The following is a 19,095-nucleotide window of genomic DNA, read 5'->3' as shown; positions in this document are numbered from 1 at the left end:
AAAACCATACTGCTTGATATTCTTTATTTATTTTATTTTGTAAACTTTTTATTGGAATTTTAAATTTACAAACATGAAGAAATATCTGGAATCCAACGTCATCACACAATGTCAAGACAGCATTGAGTTTCACATATCTTACACAGGGTGTTCCTCTTATTCCATCATAAACCAACATTTAATGATATGGGCTCTTACCTATTAGACCACAGCATTGCGTCCACCCCAAATCTTCAGCTGTTTTTGGGGATATCATCTTGCCTCATATATGATCAACTCAAGCAGTCTGCATTCATCAAGTTAATTGTTCCATTTAGCAATGCTTTGGCCCTCAAGTTTCCTCCAGTTCTGAGAGATGTCCTGTTTGGCCAGAACTCAACCCAAGCCTAAGAATGCCTACGGATAGCTAGTCAGTCCGGCATTGTACAGGATATTTAATCAAGCTTTTTGTGGAGTGAGAGTAATGGACCAACCCATTACTTCTGCAAACAGTTTCTCAACTGCTCCCTAGGACCTCTCTAAGGTCCTTCAGGTCAGACTGTTGGTAGATATCCTCATTTTGGAAGGTAAGTGAAGACTCCCAATGCAAATGTCATAATATAAAACGTGTAGCTTAGATTCAGTGTAGGTAGTGAAATTAAACGAGTCGATATTCTGCTGTTATCAATTTAGGCACCATTAGTGCCTCTTATCACTTTGTTACATCAAAATGGATCTATCTATTTGCCCAGGCTCGCCTAAGGATAACAACTGTGTGAGGCGGGTTTATGACTAATGATTTACTAACTCTGCAAATCTCTTTCCCTTTCTCCATCTCTGTTAAGGTGGGTTCTTTCTACCTCGAGTGGATTGAAATTGATAAATGTGCCAATCAGGGCAATGTAGGGGAATAGCGTGTGTTGGAATTACAAATATTTATAAGATAGCGGCTGGAGTATTGTAAATTCTACTTGGAACTCTGCAAAGGATTTCAATGTGGATTGTGTAATCACCACTCCCCAATGTGGATGTCCACAGTCTGTCCCACACACCACAATCTAGTAGAGTAGTCATTTGGTGTAAATGTGACCGCCCCATAGAGGAGTTTCATTTGTTTCATTGTGTTTTAAATACATGTTTTCAGAATGGGGATCTCCTGATGGACTTCCTTCATGTAGGAAGTGTAATGGTGAAGTTAACTCAATGCTCAGAGTTCATTCCTATAGGAGGGATCTCTATCGCTATCAGACCCATACACCATTCATTCACCACCATGAGATGTGCTGATTTGTTATTGCAAAGGACATCTGTAACCCTAACCCCATTTCGATTTGAAACACCTCACTATAGATGTGATCTTATATTGCCACAGAGAAGAGCGCATCGAGAAAATCATTCAGTTATAAAAATGGAGGAGACTAAAAGAGTAATTCTGCAAAATGGAAAGGGTCCTGCGAAATGTCCTCATTTTAATGATCACTATTTTGCCTATCAGGAGAAGAGGGTGTGCATTCCAGTATTGGAAGCCTCTCTTTGGACTACCCATCAAATTAACAATGGTGTTTATCCATGCTGCTGATTTTCCTCATGCTGTGCCTAGGCTCAAACTTGTTGAGGAACCATTCTACTTTCAGGAGCAAATGGCTAAGGTGAACCAGATATATCAACAGGTCATCACTGTATAGTGGCGCTTTGTACTCGAACTCTGGGGTCAACTGGTAGCTCTCATCCTTTCAAAGCCATACCACCAGGGGTTTAATCACCAGAGAAAACATCTTTGGAGAGTGCCCTTAACTATTGGAAATGGAATGGACAATATGTTCCTATCTTGGACTGTGCTGTTGTATATGGAACAAACTTCTCTGGGAGACGTATAGATATCAATAGTCGAGATTATTAAATGCCTTCTCGAAGTTGAACAAAGGCTCAGGCAAAGTTTATGTGCCAAAGCCATGGCATTAACCAAATGCCTAATATTGTGATGGGTGGATCTGTGGGGCATGAAACCACTCTGGTCTCGATGGGCTGGATCTTCGATCACCTTTCGAACGTGATTTTGCAATATTTTGGTCATTATTTTAGTTCAGTATTAATTAATGAAATAAGTATATCATGAGCAGTTGGTTGTTGAGAGCTGGGGTTTCAAGGATGCTTCACACATGCTGTGTGGAAGGGCACGTTCTTTTCGAGTAGCAGTAAACAGTACATGACGAGGTTGAGTGAGGGCTCTGGCAAAGGTTCAAAGAATTCCCACGGAAATCAGAGATGTTTTAAAACATTGGCCCATGGTCTCCACCATCCAAGGGGCCCTTGGGGCAGTAAACGTTCTCTCCACCTCACTTTAGTGTATTTCTGTCTCTCAACCCGTATTGTAAAATTCAATATTTGTAGGCATTGCAGGACTTTAATTTGCCACTATTGGGTATTACAATTCAAAAGTTCTTTTAAAAAAGGGCCCCTCAACATACTTTTTGCCCTGAGCCCTCAAATCCCTTAAGATGAAACTGATGAGAATCCACTGGGGCAGGGAGTTTTTTTGTGATTCAAGCTGACTAATAGCTTCAAGCAATTCATCTACTGTAATGACATCATTTAAGGACCTTGGTTCACAGTACTGCAGACTGGAAACGGGAAGAGTGTTCATGAAAGTCTCATTGTTGCTTGAGGATACTGGCTCTGATTATGAAGCACAGTCTTTGACAAAATCAAAGTCTGAGCCATTGCCTATAGGTCAATATAGTAGCTTTCCAGTTGTATCATCCTGTTTGTGCTGTCTACATTAGGAGGCCCTCCATATCTTTTTGGCCTCGTCAGGAAGCATTTGTTGGTATTTAAGTTTGGTAAGTTTCAGTTCTTGGAGGATATCCTCTGATTCCTTTTTTACTACTCATTGTAAGCTCTATTGAGGATTGGTCCAAAAGATCATATGTGTGGGCCTGGCAATCGGCAACTAGCTCAATGTCAGTTGTATGGACAAAGAAATAGCCTAGCGAGAGAAATATCTATGCGCCCTGGAAAAGAGGGTGTATTGACACAGTGCAGGGTGGTAATGGTACCATGTACCACAAAGGGCATATGAGGACAGACAGGCCACTTAAGGCCTGGATTTTCCATTGACTGAATGGGGGAGGGGCTGTCTATTTACATACCTGTCAGTCAACCCATTGAAATCTCTCCCAATTTGTGTAAGGCTGCAGGAGGCTCAACAAGGTGGTTCTAAGTGGACGTAGGAAGGATGTGGCCGTAGAAGGTAGGGCTTATACATTCAAGAGTGCCACTGTTGTCCCATGCTGTACACCTGATAATAATGAACATAACAGCCCAGAATATTGAGTCGAGGACAGGACACCTGCAATGGAAATTAGTTTTTAACAGAGTAACTCCTCCCCTTGAGCTCCAGCGAAGCCTGGATGATATACTAAAGAATATCTTATATCTAGCTAGGAGATAGCTTTTGTTACCAACCAGGTGTGTGCCCTATAGCATCAAAGCCTTTGGGTTGTATTGTTTAGAAATTGTAAATATTGCTGTATGTTTAATGTTGTTTAGTTGGCCATTGTCATTTCACAAGAGGCCCCTAAAGTAGATGGGGTTATGTACCTGTGATATGTTGTTCATGCTGGACTGTAAGCAAATCAGGGAGAAATCATTGAAGAAACATTGATCTAGGCCTGAATTCCTAGCCCTCACTAACTGTGATTCAAACCAACTAACCCCCCCACACACTTCCACAACCACAGCATCTGATATAGTGAGTATCCAAGTGCAGATTCCGCAGCCAGGATGCCACCTTTTAACCTTAGTTGATTAACAATAGAAAGTTCAATTTAAGCGTGTGAATTTCCTCCTATTATCAATATTGATTGATAATCAAGTAGGATTTTAGAGAGCCACTACAGGCATGTATCAGGTGTCTATACATTGGGGAGGTGTTGCTGCCGCAGGAGCCTGGGGGGGCTGGTCTCCAGCATGTTTTGCTCCCTGAGATTTGTCACTTCAAATTATAGTACATGAGCATCATTATGAATCAAGTTTGACTCCCCACTGGAGGGGAGGAGCAAGATAAGATCTCCATTTATATCTCGGCATTAGGCTCAGTCCTAGCTGGAGATGTAATTTGGTCTTCTGTAACTAATGTCTTGCCCAGCTGTTGTCCTGGATGTGGTAAGTGAACAGCCTCAGCTCATTGTAAGGGAATGCATATCTCCATTCAAAGTATGGATCTCTGACTTTTTGACTGTGCATTTATTTGAGGTCCATCGCGCAGAGTTTGCATGTGTACTCAAATGTTTTTCGATGTTGCTGTATCTGTCTTGTCTAGTCTGGGAAGATTTTAATTTGGTGTGATTGATACTGTACTGTGTCTAAGTTCTGTACCATTTTGAGAATGTTGTCTCTAGCTTAATTTAGTATTCAGGCAGTCATGGCTCTGGGTGGGGCTCCTGGTCGTAGTTTCTGAGAGTGGGTTCTCCACTGTGAAGCATTGCATCAACCTGTCAGGTTGTATGATTCCCTTCATCCAGTTGTACAAGAAGATTTCTGGATGTGCCCTCATTGTCACCTCTGGCATCCCCAGAAATCGTAGGTTTTTTAGGTCTCGCTGAGTCAGTGCGCATACGCTGCTCGGAGAGACATTTAGCAGCGGCTTTGGGAAGTACTCCCAAAGTGGCGACCAGCTTGCTAGAACGCGCAACAAGCACGCGCGCTTGCGTGTGCATCCCTTGCATGTTTTAGCGCATCATCGAGATTACTTTCACTTTCCCAGTGATCGTGATCGCGGTCACTTTCGTGGCTAATGGCTGTTCTAATTACTCTTTTCTTCTTCTGTTTCAGCCAGCTTGTGTTTTAATCCCTTTTGTGGCCGGGAGGGAAGGGCGCTCCTTGTGGGCCATCCCTGATCTTTAGGAGTCATGCCTGTGCTTAGGGAGTGGCCACCTTTGCTTTGCTGTCTCTTGTAAATGAGGGCTGCCTTGTTTGTTAACTGACAGCGCAGCATGTAAATCATCCCGTAGAGCTTTGCCGAAAGGGATAAAAAACAAGCGCGCTTGCTTAAATTGGATTTTAGTGTTCGCTTTGCCTCTTGTGCTCTGGAGGATATAATCCTGTTTTACTATGGGCTAGTGAAGCAACAATGTACATGCTGATCCTTAAGACACACCCATAATATGCCTGTGTTACTGAATCCATGGAGTACACGTGCAGTCCTGCATCACAGGGTTATCCCACCCTCAGTGGGAGCCAGTTCTATAGGAGAAAACCCCCGGCATGGTTACTATTATACCATCAAATCACAGTGTACTTTTCAGTAACTTTTGGCATGTCCACCTACCATTGTTCGGGACAGTTAACGCATGTTTAGCACTGGCGTCTTTGTTGCAACACCATATTACGAATGTTTTTTAAGATCATTTAGACTGAGCAGAAGAATGATGACACCTGTGGTCTAAAAACAGAGTGGTTTGTATGTGACGATGAGGTGCTATGCTGGAACACATCATGACACCTACCCTGTATATACCCTTCTTGGCCCTGCACCAAATCAAAGTTGTGTCCTCACCAGAATGGCCGCTGTGCCTTAGTATTCATTGTGGTAGGTTACTCAGAAAACCTACTGGTGTCAGGAGTGTGACACACGCATGAGTCAGGGCGCTCAGCTTCTGTGTACAACATACGTGAGCTGTCTATTTTGTAGTCAGGAAATCACTTCTTAAGAACGTAAATACAGGCCTGCTGAGCTGATTGCGACTTTTCAGGCCAAGTAGAAATGACTTAGTCTGTCCTCCATATGTGTCCATTGTTCTATGGGAGTACGCTAGCCGAGGGGACGAGTGTCTGTAAGAGACATATGTATAGGTAATGGAGCACAGATTCACTTCTTAGCAGACCTGGGTCTGACTTTATTTACTCGAAGGTCCAGCGCAGGCAAGCTTGAAGTAACGATTGCAGTGTAGCTTCTTGAGGTGCAGTGCGATGTGGGTCTGCCTGGGAAGCTCGAGGACGTCAATAATGCAGGATCTCATTGATGGAAGCCTTGTGGCGATACTGGGAGGTGATGCAGATCTCATGATGGCGGCCTAGGTCTGAGCCTGCTATGCTGAGATCTCGCAGCAGGTGAGATTTCTGTTTTCTGCAACAGTACTCCCCATTTATGTAAGTCTTTGCTCTCCTGATTGGATTGCTGTCAAACGAGTGAAGAAAGCATTCGGTCGCATTCCTGAGACTACAGTGTGGCAACCAACCATCGGAGCTTTCGTCAATTACGGCACATAGACACTGCAGTCACAAATTGCTGTTAAGGTGTCTGCTGGGATGGGGTGCTCTAAAGTTATGACTGAAGAGTGTCAATCACAGACGCAAGATGACTGGATTAATGCCAGACTTTCAGGATAAGTACATACGTTGAATAGTACATACAGGTAATACAAATGTAACTCATTTATATATTTAGTTATTCTGCAATTGTAGTAGGAGCCGAGAATAGCCACAATAAACTTTGATTGTATATCACACCAAAGAAGTCCTTTGTAGTTAGGGGTCAACACAGATGCTTTACATAGTCCACTTTTTAAAATGATTAGTTATTGACATTGCCACCAACCGTAGTTAAGTGAGGAGACAATTCAGTTTGCAGTGCCTTCTCTGGAGTTTGGTTTTAATATGTGGTTGTTTTTTAGGATTCCCACTACGGGCCCCCAATTGCGTGAACCGCCTGCCTTTCCCTGGCGGCGTTGCCGCCACAGAAAGGCAGACCTGCTAATATGGATGGTGTTGTCTCCCAGACACCGCCCCCATGTTAGCAGCTTTTACGCCCGGTCGACTCTTGGACCGGGCGGAAAACCGGCGGATGGTGTTTCCGTCCGCTGGTGTCCCCCGCCACGTTAATGTGGTGAGGGGAACTTTAAGTGCAGGCGGGGTTTTTGGCGGGGGGATGGCGATCCGCAAGCAATCCTAATGACCCCTATAGTGTCTAACACAGCTTTCACATCTTCCCCAGGAAGGGGTTGTTGGGTCTAAAATTCTCCCAGTCACTGCTTTCACTCCCAAATCTCCTTATCCAGCTGTCCAGCCACTCCTACGGTGCGGCCTATTGCACCCCCATACCACCATTTTCATAGCTTCCCAATTCCCTACAAAATAAGTGGTGAGAGTATGTTGTATATGTTCTGGAAATTGCATCTAGGAAAGTCTTTCCACCTTATTCTTCAGGTGGGTATTCGTGCTAGAGGCCTCCCATGTTTAAACGTTAAGTGATCCGATAGGAGTCAACCAAAATAAGTCACATCCCCACGAAATGTTCAATGGTCCTGGCTAACAAAAATATAATCTAGTCAGCTGTATGAGTCATCAGAGGGCGAATAACAGAAGTATGTCCGAATACACCAGGTCAAATGCACGATCATTTTATTTACTGGGTCATCTCTTGCTGGGTGTCTGTACAACTGTACAACTGTGGGGGCATCACACAATTGAAATCCCCTGCCAGATCATGAGGGTTCCCAGGTATGGCAAGGCTACCTCATGCAGTTTAGGAACAAAAGTGGGATAGTCAGCATTAGGTCTGTAGACATTTTGGAAGAACACAGGCGTCCCTTCTAGTGTCACTGTCACCAGGAGGTACTAACCTTCTCTATTTTTTCTAACCCCCAGGCCACAAAGGGCACCCTCCTATCCACCTAAATGGACACCCCCCTCCAGTTCGCAAATAATTTAGTGTGTTCTTGAAGTGTTAAATCTGAATCACTGACAAAATATCGACCTACAAAATATCGACCTACAGGAATATCGAAGCAAAAATATCGAAGGCAAGAATATCGACATCCTATCTACAACATGGTAAGTACAAAAATATCGAAAATAAAATATAGATGTTAAAAATATCGATGTTAAAAATATCGTTTTTTTTCTGTAAAAATATAAATGTAAAATAAAGTAAATAACACTAATAAATAAAATCAACATAGTTAAAATATCTAATAATGTTTAAAATTAATAAATAATACATATATAATAATAATACATTAATTAAACATATACAGAAAATATATAATATATATGTACTTAACAATAAGTTGTAATAATTATTTTAATACTTTATAAATTAATAAAAAAATATAATAAATTACAAATACATAAACATAAAACAAAAACATCAATAAAAAGTAAAGAATTATGTTTAATAAATTAAAAAAATTAAATATACTTTTAATATTTTTAAAATTAATTATATAAAACGTTGGATAGCGTAGGGGTAAAAATTACTATTCCCACTCCAGAGAGTGCAACAGTAAGGAAAGCGTTGGATAGCGTAGGGATAGAAATTACTATTCCCATTGGATAGCGTAGGGGTAAAAATTACTATTCCCACTCCAGAGAGTGCAACAGTACGGAAAGCGTTGGATAGCGTAGGGGTAAAAATTACTATTCCCGCTTCAGTGAGTGCTACAGGAGGGAAAGCATTGGAAAGCGGGAGGGTAAAAATTACTATTCCCACTCCAGAGAGTGCAACAGTAGGGAAAGCGTTGGATAGCGTAGGGGTAAAAATTACTATTCCCACTCCAGTGAGTGCAACAGTAGGGAAAGCATTGGTTAGCGTATGGGTAAAAATTACTATTCCCACTCCAGTGAGTGCAACAGTAGGGAAAGCGTTGGATAGCGTAGGGGTAAAAATTACTATTCCCACTCCGTGAGTGCAACAGTAGGGAAAGCGTTGGATAGCGTATGGGTAAAAATTACTATTCCCACTCCAGTGAGTGCAACAGTAGGGAAAGCGTTGGATAGCGTAGGGGTAAAAATTACTATTCCCACTCCGTGAGTGCAACAGTAGGGAAAGCGTTGGATAGCGTAGGGGTAAAAATTACTATTCCCACTCCAGTGAGTGCAACAGTAGAGAAATCGTTGAATAGCGGGAGGGTAAAAATTACTATTCCCACTCCAGAGAGTGCAACAGTAGGGAAAGTGTTGGTTAGCGTAGGGGTAAAAATTACTATTCCCACTCCAGTGAGTTTAACAGTAGGGAAAGTAATGATTTAATATATTATTAAAAATCAAATAAATAGCAATACCAATAAAACATTAATTAAAATGAATTACGAATTTAACATTATGTAATTATTAGTTAATTAGAAATACACATAAATATTAGTTATTAAAATCAATTACCTATTCATAATTAATTAACAACTAATTCATTTTCAATAACAAAAACGAATAATTAATAAAAATTAATACCAATTAATAATTGATTAACAGTAAATTATTTATCAATACACAAAAAGTATTTTTAATATATAATTAATTACAATTACATTATTTCCCAGCCTATTCCCCTATAAACCCACAACCTGCTACGGAAAATAAATTAATAAAATTAACATAATTAACAATTAATCAATTAATAAAATTGAATTATCAATTATTAAAAATTAATTACCAATTAAAAATGTATTAACAATAAATAACAAATCATTAGCAATAAATAATTAAAAAATATTTACTTAATTACAATTAAATTACTTCCTACCTTATTCCCCTATAAACCCACAACCCGCTACGGAAAATAAATTAATAAAATTAACATAGTTATCAATTAATCAATTAATAAAATGTAATGACCAAATAATAAAAATTAATTACCAATTAAAAATATTTAACAATAATTCAAAATGAATACCAATAAATAAATAAAAATATTTAATTAATTACAATTAAATTACTTCCCACCCTATTCCCCTATAAACCCACAACCCGCTACAGATTTAAATTACGCTAAAATTAAATAACATAAAATTCTTACTTAAAAAAAATTAAACATACATTACAAATATAATATACTCTTTTCACACATACACTAACATACAAAACACTTAAAAAAATTCGATATTATTAAAAATTTGCTATATTTTAATGCCTATATTATATACTTCGATATTTTGACTTCGTTATTTTGACAATCGATATTACTTACCTTCAATTCGATATTTTTAACCACTATATTGTGTCCATTTGATATTTTGTCCATTCTATATTTTTAATTTGATATTATGTCCATTCTATATTTTTACTTCGATATTATGTCTTAATACCGCATCCAACACAGTGATCATCTTAGCATACATGAGACAGTAATTGCAAGTTCTCAAAAGGAACTTAAACATGTAGGGCCTCTTTACGATGAGGTCAGAAAGCCTCTGAACGCAGGTCAGAGGCTTTCCGAGTCTCACTGTGGGTTTCGACCGCCATATTACAATGCAGGCGGTTGAAAGTGAAACCAGACGGTCATTCAGGCTATATTCAGATGGGCTCAAGGAGCCCGTCAGCCAGTCGGAGGCCTCACCGTAAGTCCAATGGATGGCGTTCCTGATGTCGGCTTCTGACAGGCTTTCCATGTCGGGCTTCCACTTGTTATGGGGTGAGGGGGCACCTATGGTGTCCCGCTGTTGATCCCTGCACAGCGTGGCAGGCACCTTGAGCAACGGGGTGCAGTGATCAACAGATTCTCCCATTTTTCTATGGGAGCTTCTGCTACGGCCAGTTCGACCCGATTCCGCAACGGTGTTGTCCGTCCGACATGGTATTAAGGCCCTTAGAGTTAGCCATGGAATTTTTTGTTTGGTTATGGTACAGTCGATGGTGAGGATCCAGGGCTTGTAGACTGGGTACTTCACCTTTGACCTAGAGCGTGTGATAGCTGAATGACAAGAGCCTGGCCCCAATGTTCTACACTTGGAACAGAACAGTGCCTAATCTTTTAAAGGCTAATATCTCCAAAGAGCAAGCAGAGTTTGTTGGGGACTGCAAAGACAAGTGTGGGAACACTTCATAGAGTGTGGGAACACTTCATAGTGTGTCTGTCAGCAGGCAAGATCCCAGTCATGGATACACAAGGCTTTACAAGGTCCTAGTTGAAAGGAAGTACTTGAGGCCAGAGTCTCTCTCCCTTTCTGGCTCTTGTTCTATATTATTTATATGTTAGTTCAGTGAGAGGTTGGCAGATTTTGGAAAACTCAGGCTAAAGAGCATTTGAAGTTGTAAGATTCAGAAAGCCTTTGCATTAGCCGGGTCTGGTGGCTCAGTGGACTAATGCGTCCACTGGAGGGGCCTGTGTTTGACCTCATGGTCACAGGTTCAAATCCCAGCGGGTCCACTCAGCCTTTCATCCGTATGTGGTTGATAAAATCAATATCGTTGAGTAACAATAAACGTCTGTTATTCAGTGTCAAGATGCCTATGGGTGAACGTGCGTTGTACAAATACACTTGTTATGTTATCAGTGTGCTCAGGGCACGGCCAGGTCCTGAAAGACTTTGGTTTGGATAGATCCATATCTTTACTGTTCTTTGGAGGAATATGGTATGGAACACAAAACTGATGATGAAGTGCAGAATAACCATTTGTGAAGAAATAGTATTTTCTCATGCGCCTACAACACCTTTTCCAAGACACTGATATCTTCTGACTATGGGGGATGTTCATGCCTTCCATTGTGTATTAAATATGTCACTAGTAGGTTTCTGTCACTCTATAAAGTCCTTAGGTCTTGTCCTAAACCCTAGATATTCGGTAGATGGCTGAACGCTATTTTGCTTTATACGAATGGGGATACCGTGTAGGAATCAAGTAATGAGAACCAGTGTCAATTCGAAATAACCTAGTGATCATGCTAGGCAATATGAACAACAACAAAGTGAGCCTATGTATTGACCACTGTACCTTCTACAACAGCACCATACTAGACAAGTTTGCAATGCCCTGACCTTATGGTCTGTCTTTGCTAGGTTGCCTCTACTAAAGTCTCTGGTTTTGTGGGCCCTCACCAAATTCTGAATATCCTATTTTTGCCCGGCAGTCATATGCCTCAGTCTCGGGTATAGTGGGCAAGCAGAGGCTTATCTTGAGTGTTGTCAACTATTGCAAAAGCTCTTCAACCTTAGTGATTCTTCCTTCTCCCTCCCTACTGCTATAAAATCAGCAGCATTTGTGTGCGATTCTGCTGTTGTCTGTCTCTTGTGGAAGAAAGAGTCTCAGGGGCTTATTTAGGAGCTCTTGCGTCACTTTTGCACCGCCGGTGCGTCACTTTTTGTGACGCACCAGGGGCGTAAAAAATGCACCATGATGCGCCATATTTACAAAGTGACGCATCAAGGTAGCTGCGTCACTTTGTACACCCATGTGCCACATTATACCTACGCCATGTATAATGTATGCAGGAGGGGCGTTCCAACGCAAGAAAGGGTCATAGAAGTGATGCAGTGAAATCTATAAGAGTTCACTGCGCCACTTCTAGGACTAAAACGAATCAATATCTTACACGTGCTTCATGGCAGGCGTAAGACTGACACAGGCACATTTGAAATAGGACTTGCCCATGTGAAATGACCCATTGATGGAGTTGCGTCACTTTCGTGACACACTCCAGCAATGAGTAATTTTTGCGCAAACAAATACATCAGAAATACTGACATGTCTGTAACTCCTTGCGACATGATGTGCGCAATGAAAAGTGGCGCATCGTTGTTTTCTCTCAGCGATGCGTCACTTTTCATAAATGAGGCCCAATGAGTCTTTAAGTTCTTTCTTATCTTGGATCTCATTAAGACAGTCGTTGATGCATGGAGGATTGTTCCTCTCTTCCTGGAAATAGAGGAACATTACTTTGTCTATTTGTGACTCCCAAGAAGCACATTCTTCATGAGATGGCACCTTAAATCTGAACGCAATCTCCTCATAGCATTTATCTTGCTACAGTATTTTCTGGATACACGGTCTGCTAGCCTCTAATGCATCCTCTGAATGATTGTCAAAAATCAGTACATAGACCCAGAAAAAAGTGAGGTCCTGGTATAAGGATCTTCCAGAGTGGTGAGAAACTTTACAGCCATTAATCCATGTTTGAATGTCCGCAGAAAGCTAAGGACCTTTCCAGCTTGTTTCCAGATGGACTCCATGATCCTCTACTTATTTTTCCTCTGGGGAAAATCCATTCTCCCTCATGTTGGCAAAGCCGGTCTGACCAGCTACAAAACAGTTCTTATATAGTGAAAAACTTTGATCCAAGAGACAGAGATGGTTGGGTGTGTCTCCCTGTAGCAGACTAGGGGTTATTCATTTTGGGGAAGTCCTCACCCAGGAGCCTAAAAATGGTGCTTTGGCGTCTGTGGGGATTGCCATGGGAGAACAGATTGCAATTAGGGGTTACAGGGCTTCAATTGTTTCAACTGGGGCCTTTTAATTCTGGAGTGTTGGTGTCACCTTACCACTGGACCCAAATTAGAGCATCAAGAATGCCTTTGGCACTCAGCCCTCAAGAGTGATACAAGGCTTAGTCTGGGAGGTGTAGCAGGGTAAATACTCACAACTCAGAACAGTACAATAATACTTCATATATCAATGTACTGTCAGTGCTTAGCCTTAACGTTTTTTATTTTACATACAGCTATATATTGCACATGAAAAGGTAAATGAACATGGAGAAGCATGTTAAAACAGGTTTTACAAGATAAACAGTTTACACCCTATTGGCTTTGAGCAATGGTTCTCATAATCAATAGGCTGCTACGTACCGGCTTTGACAACAGGTTTTCTAAATTAATAAACCACTTCCTATGGGCTTTGATAAATAATTTTCATAATCTATAAGCTGTTACCTGTCAGCAGTAACATCAGTTTTTTACAACAACGTTCCAGTCCTATTGACTTGGACACAGAATTGTTCATAAGCGATCAGCTTCCACATATTGGTTTTATTAAAAGAAAAAGTTTCCTTATAGCAATCATAGACATTCTTGTAAGGAATCCGAGGGGAGAGGTTATTCTGATTAAGGATATAGCCAGACCCTCATTTTGGCTCTTTGTCTGGTGACAGTGTTTCTCTTTTGGTGTTTGTAAGCCCGTCCATGGTTTGCAGTGAAAGCTTCCTCTAGGCCTCCATTAGCAACCTCATTAATCATCTCCAGGCAAGAAGGAAGTACAGAACATGCTCACGGTCCTTTTGGGAGCTACCAGGGTCATACAATGGGGATCAGGAACAGAAACACTCATCACAAGCATACTGTAGAACTGATACTCCCAACTTTTGGGCCTCACAGCGTTGGCGGTAGTTCTTTGCCCTACATGCACAGATATAGACTCCTCAAGATAGCATTCCCTTACCGGGATACACTTCCAGCACAACTCTGCACGGTGTACTCTTCCATAGGGCAGGACCAACATCTCAGTAGGGTAAAGACCCAAGTTTCATTTACAAATCCCAGTCACCAGGCAGCTGGATTCATTATACCACAAGGTTGACATTCCTCTCGGGGATACCTTCCAGCAATCCTTAGGTAGCAGGCTGTTCTTTCTTCCTCCAGGCAGCTGTCAGCTCTCCTTGCAGTGAATTGTTTCAGGTTTGCCTCTAACCTGAAAGGGAGGCTGAGAATAAAAATGTCCAATCCCAGCACATGGACTTCTTCTCCCCACACCGGTCTTGGGTTGCTTGTGTTCCAGTTCAGGGAGTTCAGGGAGGACCAGGCTGAGGCTGAGCTGTTTCGAATAGAGCAAGGTTGAGACCGATTTGCATATGACTGGGTCCAAACTGAGGTGGCATTTATGCAAAATAATCATGGACTGAGATGCGTCCTAGAGTGATTAACAGTGGCTGGGATTAATTCAAGCATTCCATCCATCACTTTTATGCATATTTAATTGCAAATCCCTACGTGGGTCCCACACACACTGTGCCACTGGATCCAAGCTATACATGACTAATGGGAGTCCTATTTAGGATGAAAACGGTCTTCAGTTGCCTGTGTTCTCATTCAGGCAGAACCTGACTTGGCAGCATGAGATAAACTTTTTCCATTGGAGCTGGGTCAAGACTGATTTGCAGGTGGCTGGGTTCAAACGGAGGTGTCACAGTGTGCAAAATAATGATTGCTTGGGATGAAACCCCAAGTGATTACCAGCAGATGACATTTTTTAGGTCTCGCCTGGCGTTGGAGCGTGCATGCACTCCTCGTCTGCAAGAGCTATAGTCAACAAGTCAGTTTCGAGAAGTGGACTCGAGGCCCGCCCCTCATTTCCATTGGGTAGCGTCAGCGTTTATAATAATCGCTGGCTTCCCATTGGCAAGGAGGGTTTTTCGTTGCCTCCCTTTGGCTTTTTTCAGATTGGCTCGCCGGATTCACAGCTGTCAAGAAGACTTTTCTTATCTGCTTGTTTATTTAACAAGCAGATAAGAAAAGTCTTCACAACAGCCGTGAAGCAGGTATGCTACAAGCTGGCTCCTCATTGGCAATTGTACCCGCTCCTCCCTTCCCTTCCACCCACCCAAAAGCAAACTTCCAAGAGTTGCGCTCGTCAGTGCATGGGTGTCAGGAAGCTCGAGGTGCTTTCTCGCTAACAGTGCCGTCTCCCTCCTCGCAGCCCTCGCTATCTCAGACTGCCATTATCTCTCCCCCACACTCGCAGCGCATTGACCATATCTTGACCTAGCACCTGCGAGATTTGTTGCTGGCCAGATGAGTGTTTGAGCGGCCCATGATTTTCTTGAATGTCGGCGATGGTAGGTTGGAATCTCATCTTCCGGGACACCTGCAGAGGGTCCGACTCCATGATTTAGGTCCCGGACTGGAGCCCTCCAGCAAATACTTCCTGGGGCTTGTTTCACAAAGCTATCCCATGACCAAACTTTAAAAATGGAGGATATTATTAAAGGCTATACTGGAAGAACCAGAGACTGAACCGTTGGCATCCAAAGTCGGTGCAATAAATATTTTACTTTTGGACCTAGTGCGTGCGCTATCTCTTTCATTCCCACACACACGCACACAAACTCTCTCACACACACACTCCTAAACCAAATTTGTTGTTTCTTAATGTGGCGCTCTCAACTCTCCCCCCGTCTCATACGCATGCCGCCTTGCACCACACTATGCTGTAGTCTCATTACACGGCCTCTCACACTCTCGTGCTCTCACACATTATGCCTCGCTGTCACTGTTCCACGCTTCTTCCTGCACATGTGAGCCCTCATTCCTCACACCCTCTTACGTAAATGTTTACACAGCCTTGCATGAAATCGATATTGTCACTCCTACCTATTCAGCATCCAGTTACCACAAAGAAATAAGATGAGCCCCTGCCCTAATATTAAAGGTGCCGACCCTGTACTTTGAAGTTTCTACCTGTACCTGTCCACCATAATGGCTTCTGTGGTTCTCTTAATGACCTCGGTTGGACTCATTTGACGTGTCTTCTTCTCCCAGAAAAAGCTTTTTTCCCTGAACTATGTTGACCCCAACAAGAAGTATGCACGAGCTAACCATTATTGGGGCCCAATAAGGAGCATACAGAGAGGGCACTTCTGTGTCTTTCAGAGGCATCGGTTACCTAAGGAGGGGCACTTTAGGGGGTCCATCCCAGAACTGCCAACTGTCCTTTGCCAAAGAGGTGGTGGGGGAGGTCGACTCCTTAATTATTGCTTTGACTCTTAGCCTCCCATTGTGTCCGGTGACTTTGAATGTGTATTTAGGGCCACCAATCACGTGCCCGCTCTTGATAATTGGCACTGTAATTATGCAGCAACCTGAGGCAGGACCACCAAGGGGCTCGCCCCCACCCTGGCTAGATTTAGGTCTGCATGCACTAAAGAAACTGCCGTACCCCGTGACTGTGGTTGAGGTGAAGTCATTAAGTGGTTAGTCTATATGTCGCCTTCAGGTAAACCAGTAATACATGTGTTTGCTTGTTGCAACGAATGAGGAGAGCTCTGACCTAACAAATTCTCTAGTGTCCCCTGTTCCCATGTACTCTAATTATAAGCAATTCCATCGAAAACCCACAGTTTGACTGATCCTTTATTTTTGTGAAACGTTCTGCAAATCAAAGGCGCTGGCTGTTGGTCTTAAGTGTATATCTTTGATCCTGGTGCATCTCCCTGGCCCCACCCACAGCCCTGAAGTCTTGGCCCCACCCACACCCCTGAAGTCTCGGCCCCCCCCAAGTCAAGCTCCTGCAGTGATGCTTCAAGGCGCACCCCCACCACACCTCTCTTTCCGCGGCGGTCCCTATCCAGGTCCTGTACTGTCGTCTACCTCACCCCCACATGTCTCTCTATCCCACAGTATTACCCCCTCCTCGACCACGCGTTGTCCTGCAGTCTCTTTCCTTATAGTAGTCTGTCTCCCTCACTAGTTTTCTACCCTGCCGTCAGTCTGCTCATGCCTGTATCGGTAGTGCGGCAGGTGCAGTGCCACCGGGAGTTTGAGCGGCACTGCACGCCCAGTGCTGTGCCGAAGCTGCCAGTGCGCTCTGTACCGTGCGCTCTCCCAAGACCTTGGTGCACCCTGCACATCTCTCCCTCTGCCCGTCGATCACTCTGCCGCCGTCTCTACCCCCCCTTCCAGTCCGTATGGAGAGGCGCCTCACTCCTGGCTCCGAGGAGCGCCCCTCTCCCGTGCACCTGTTACCAGCACTTTCAGTGCAGACCAGGAGTAGTGCCCTCTTGTGGTATTCCAGGCACTTCTTAGAGGTTCGGTGTGCTACTCCTACTGCCCGCCCACAGGCGGCGCCTAAAGGCTGCGGAGTCCACTACACCCCTGATGTCACAGCTTTAAAAAAATGCCGATGGGGAGGGGCGTGGCAGGGATAAGAGGAAAGAGCGACGTTTGTGACAGGGCGAGAGAGACAGGCTGGAGGCATCGGGCAGGGAGCAGGCGGCTGGTGAGGGAGAAATGCATATGAGGAAGGCCATGGAATGGGACTGAGAGAGGCGGGAGGGTAAAGATGGAGGAGATGTGCGATAAGGAAGAGGCATCAGAGAAAGGAATAAGAGTGAGGGGATAGGGCAGTGGTTCCCAAACTGTGTGCCGTGGCACCCCGGTGCGGCGTTATGAGGTGTCAGGGGCGCTGCGTGCACGATGTGGGAAATTGCATGCTAGCGAGTGATGGACAGGGAGTGAGTGGGTATCAGAGGCGCAACTAGAGCCATATTTCAGGGGAGGGCTAATCAAATATTTAGGGGGGGGCTGAATCTTCAGCAATAGGCAGAGTTGTAATGATGTAGGCAGACTCCAATGATGACTCTGAGCCCTTACTGTAGTTAACAATTATTTATTAGCTATAACTCTGATAATCCCAAAGAGCACCGAGCCTCTCGCTCCAGCGCCCGCTCTTTCTGTTCCCTTTCGCGCTCTCGCGCTCAGCCACGCCCCCAACACCAGCAGCCAATCCTGGCCGCCTGCACGTCACGTCCGCCGACGTGCCGTGCAACATCTAGAGCGTCTCTACATATCTCCCCTTTTTCACACAAACATTTCAACTTACAGTCCGTCGCTCAAATCATAGTCTCTGAATCTCGTTGGCCTCACCACGGCTCTACCACTCCGTGTTCGTCTCACAGGGGTGGTGTTGTTCTCTTCTTCACCTTGTCTGACTCTGTTATCGCCATTCTCCTCAACTCTTATCTCCTGCTCTCTGTCCCTTGCTTCTCCTTGACCTTGCTCTCCTTCATTCAATGTGATCCCGTTCTCCTGATGTTCTCGCTTCTCACTCTCGCATTCTTCTGATTCTCTGCCTGCCCTTTCACAGTCCCACACTAGGATCTTGTTACATCTGGCCATGCGGTCTTGTGACCATATGTTTCCGTCACTCAGCCTGGCCGCTCTTCCCTTAATTTCCTTCACCTGCAGGGGCTTGCTGTATTTGCTCTCTCCTTTTCTTTGTAGAGTGGGCAGCTTGACTCTAACCCATTCTCCTTCTTTGAGTTCTGTGTCTCGCACGTTCCTCCGGGCATTATAATGTCTGGTGTATACTGCCTTGGCCTTCTCAATGTTGGCCCGCACCACAGCAGGGGACCATTCACTTACTACTGTCTTTTCCTTCCACACCCGGTTGTCCTGAGTGAACGGTTCTCGGCCGCGCAGCAGCTGGAAGGGGCTGTATCCCGTACTTGTAGGAGTGATCCTGTACGCCCACAACATGTGCCATATGTCCTTCTCCCAGTCTTTGTGGTCTGAGATGGCTGCTTGGATCGACCCCATCACCACCCTATTGAAGCGTTCGACTTGGCCGTTTCCCGCGGGGTGGTATATTGATGTGTGCTTCGCTTGGATGCCGTTCCTTCCTAGGAAGTTGTCC

General features: G+C 43.7%; 1 protein-coding gene across 4 annotated transcripts in view; it reads right to left on the bottom strand.

The window, feature by feature from the left end:
- Nucleotides 1–19,095, bottom strand: part of HSD17B3 (hydroxysteroid 17-beta dehydrogenase 3) — a 910,057-nt gene that overhangs the window by 304,333 nt on the left and 586,629 nt on the right. The window lies entirely within an intron of this gene.

Source organism: Lissotriton helveticus, chromosome 2_1 (genome assembly GCF_964261635.1).
Source record: "Lissotriton helveticus chromosome 2_1, aLisHel1.1, whole genome shotgun sequence".
NCBI lineage: Eukaryota > Metazoa > Chordata > Amphibia > Caudata > Salamandridae > Lissotriton > Lissotriton helveticus.
This window is presented reverse-complemented; position numbering and strand designations above follow the sequence as displayed.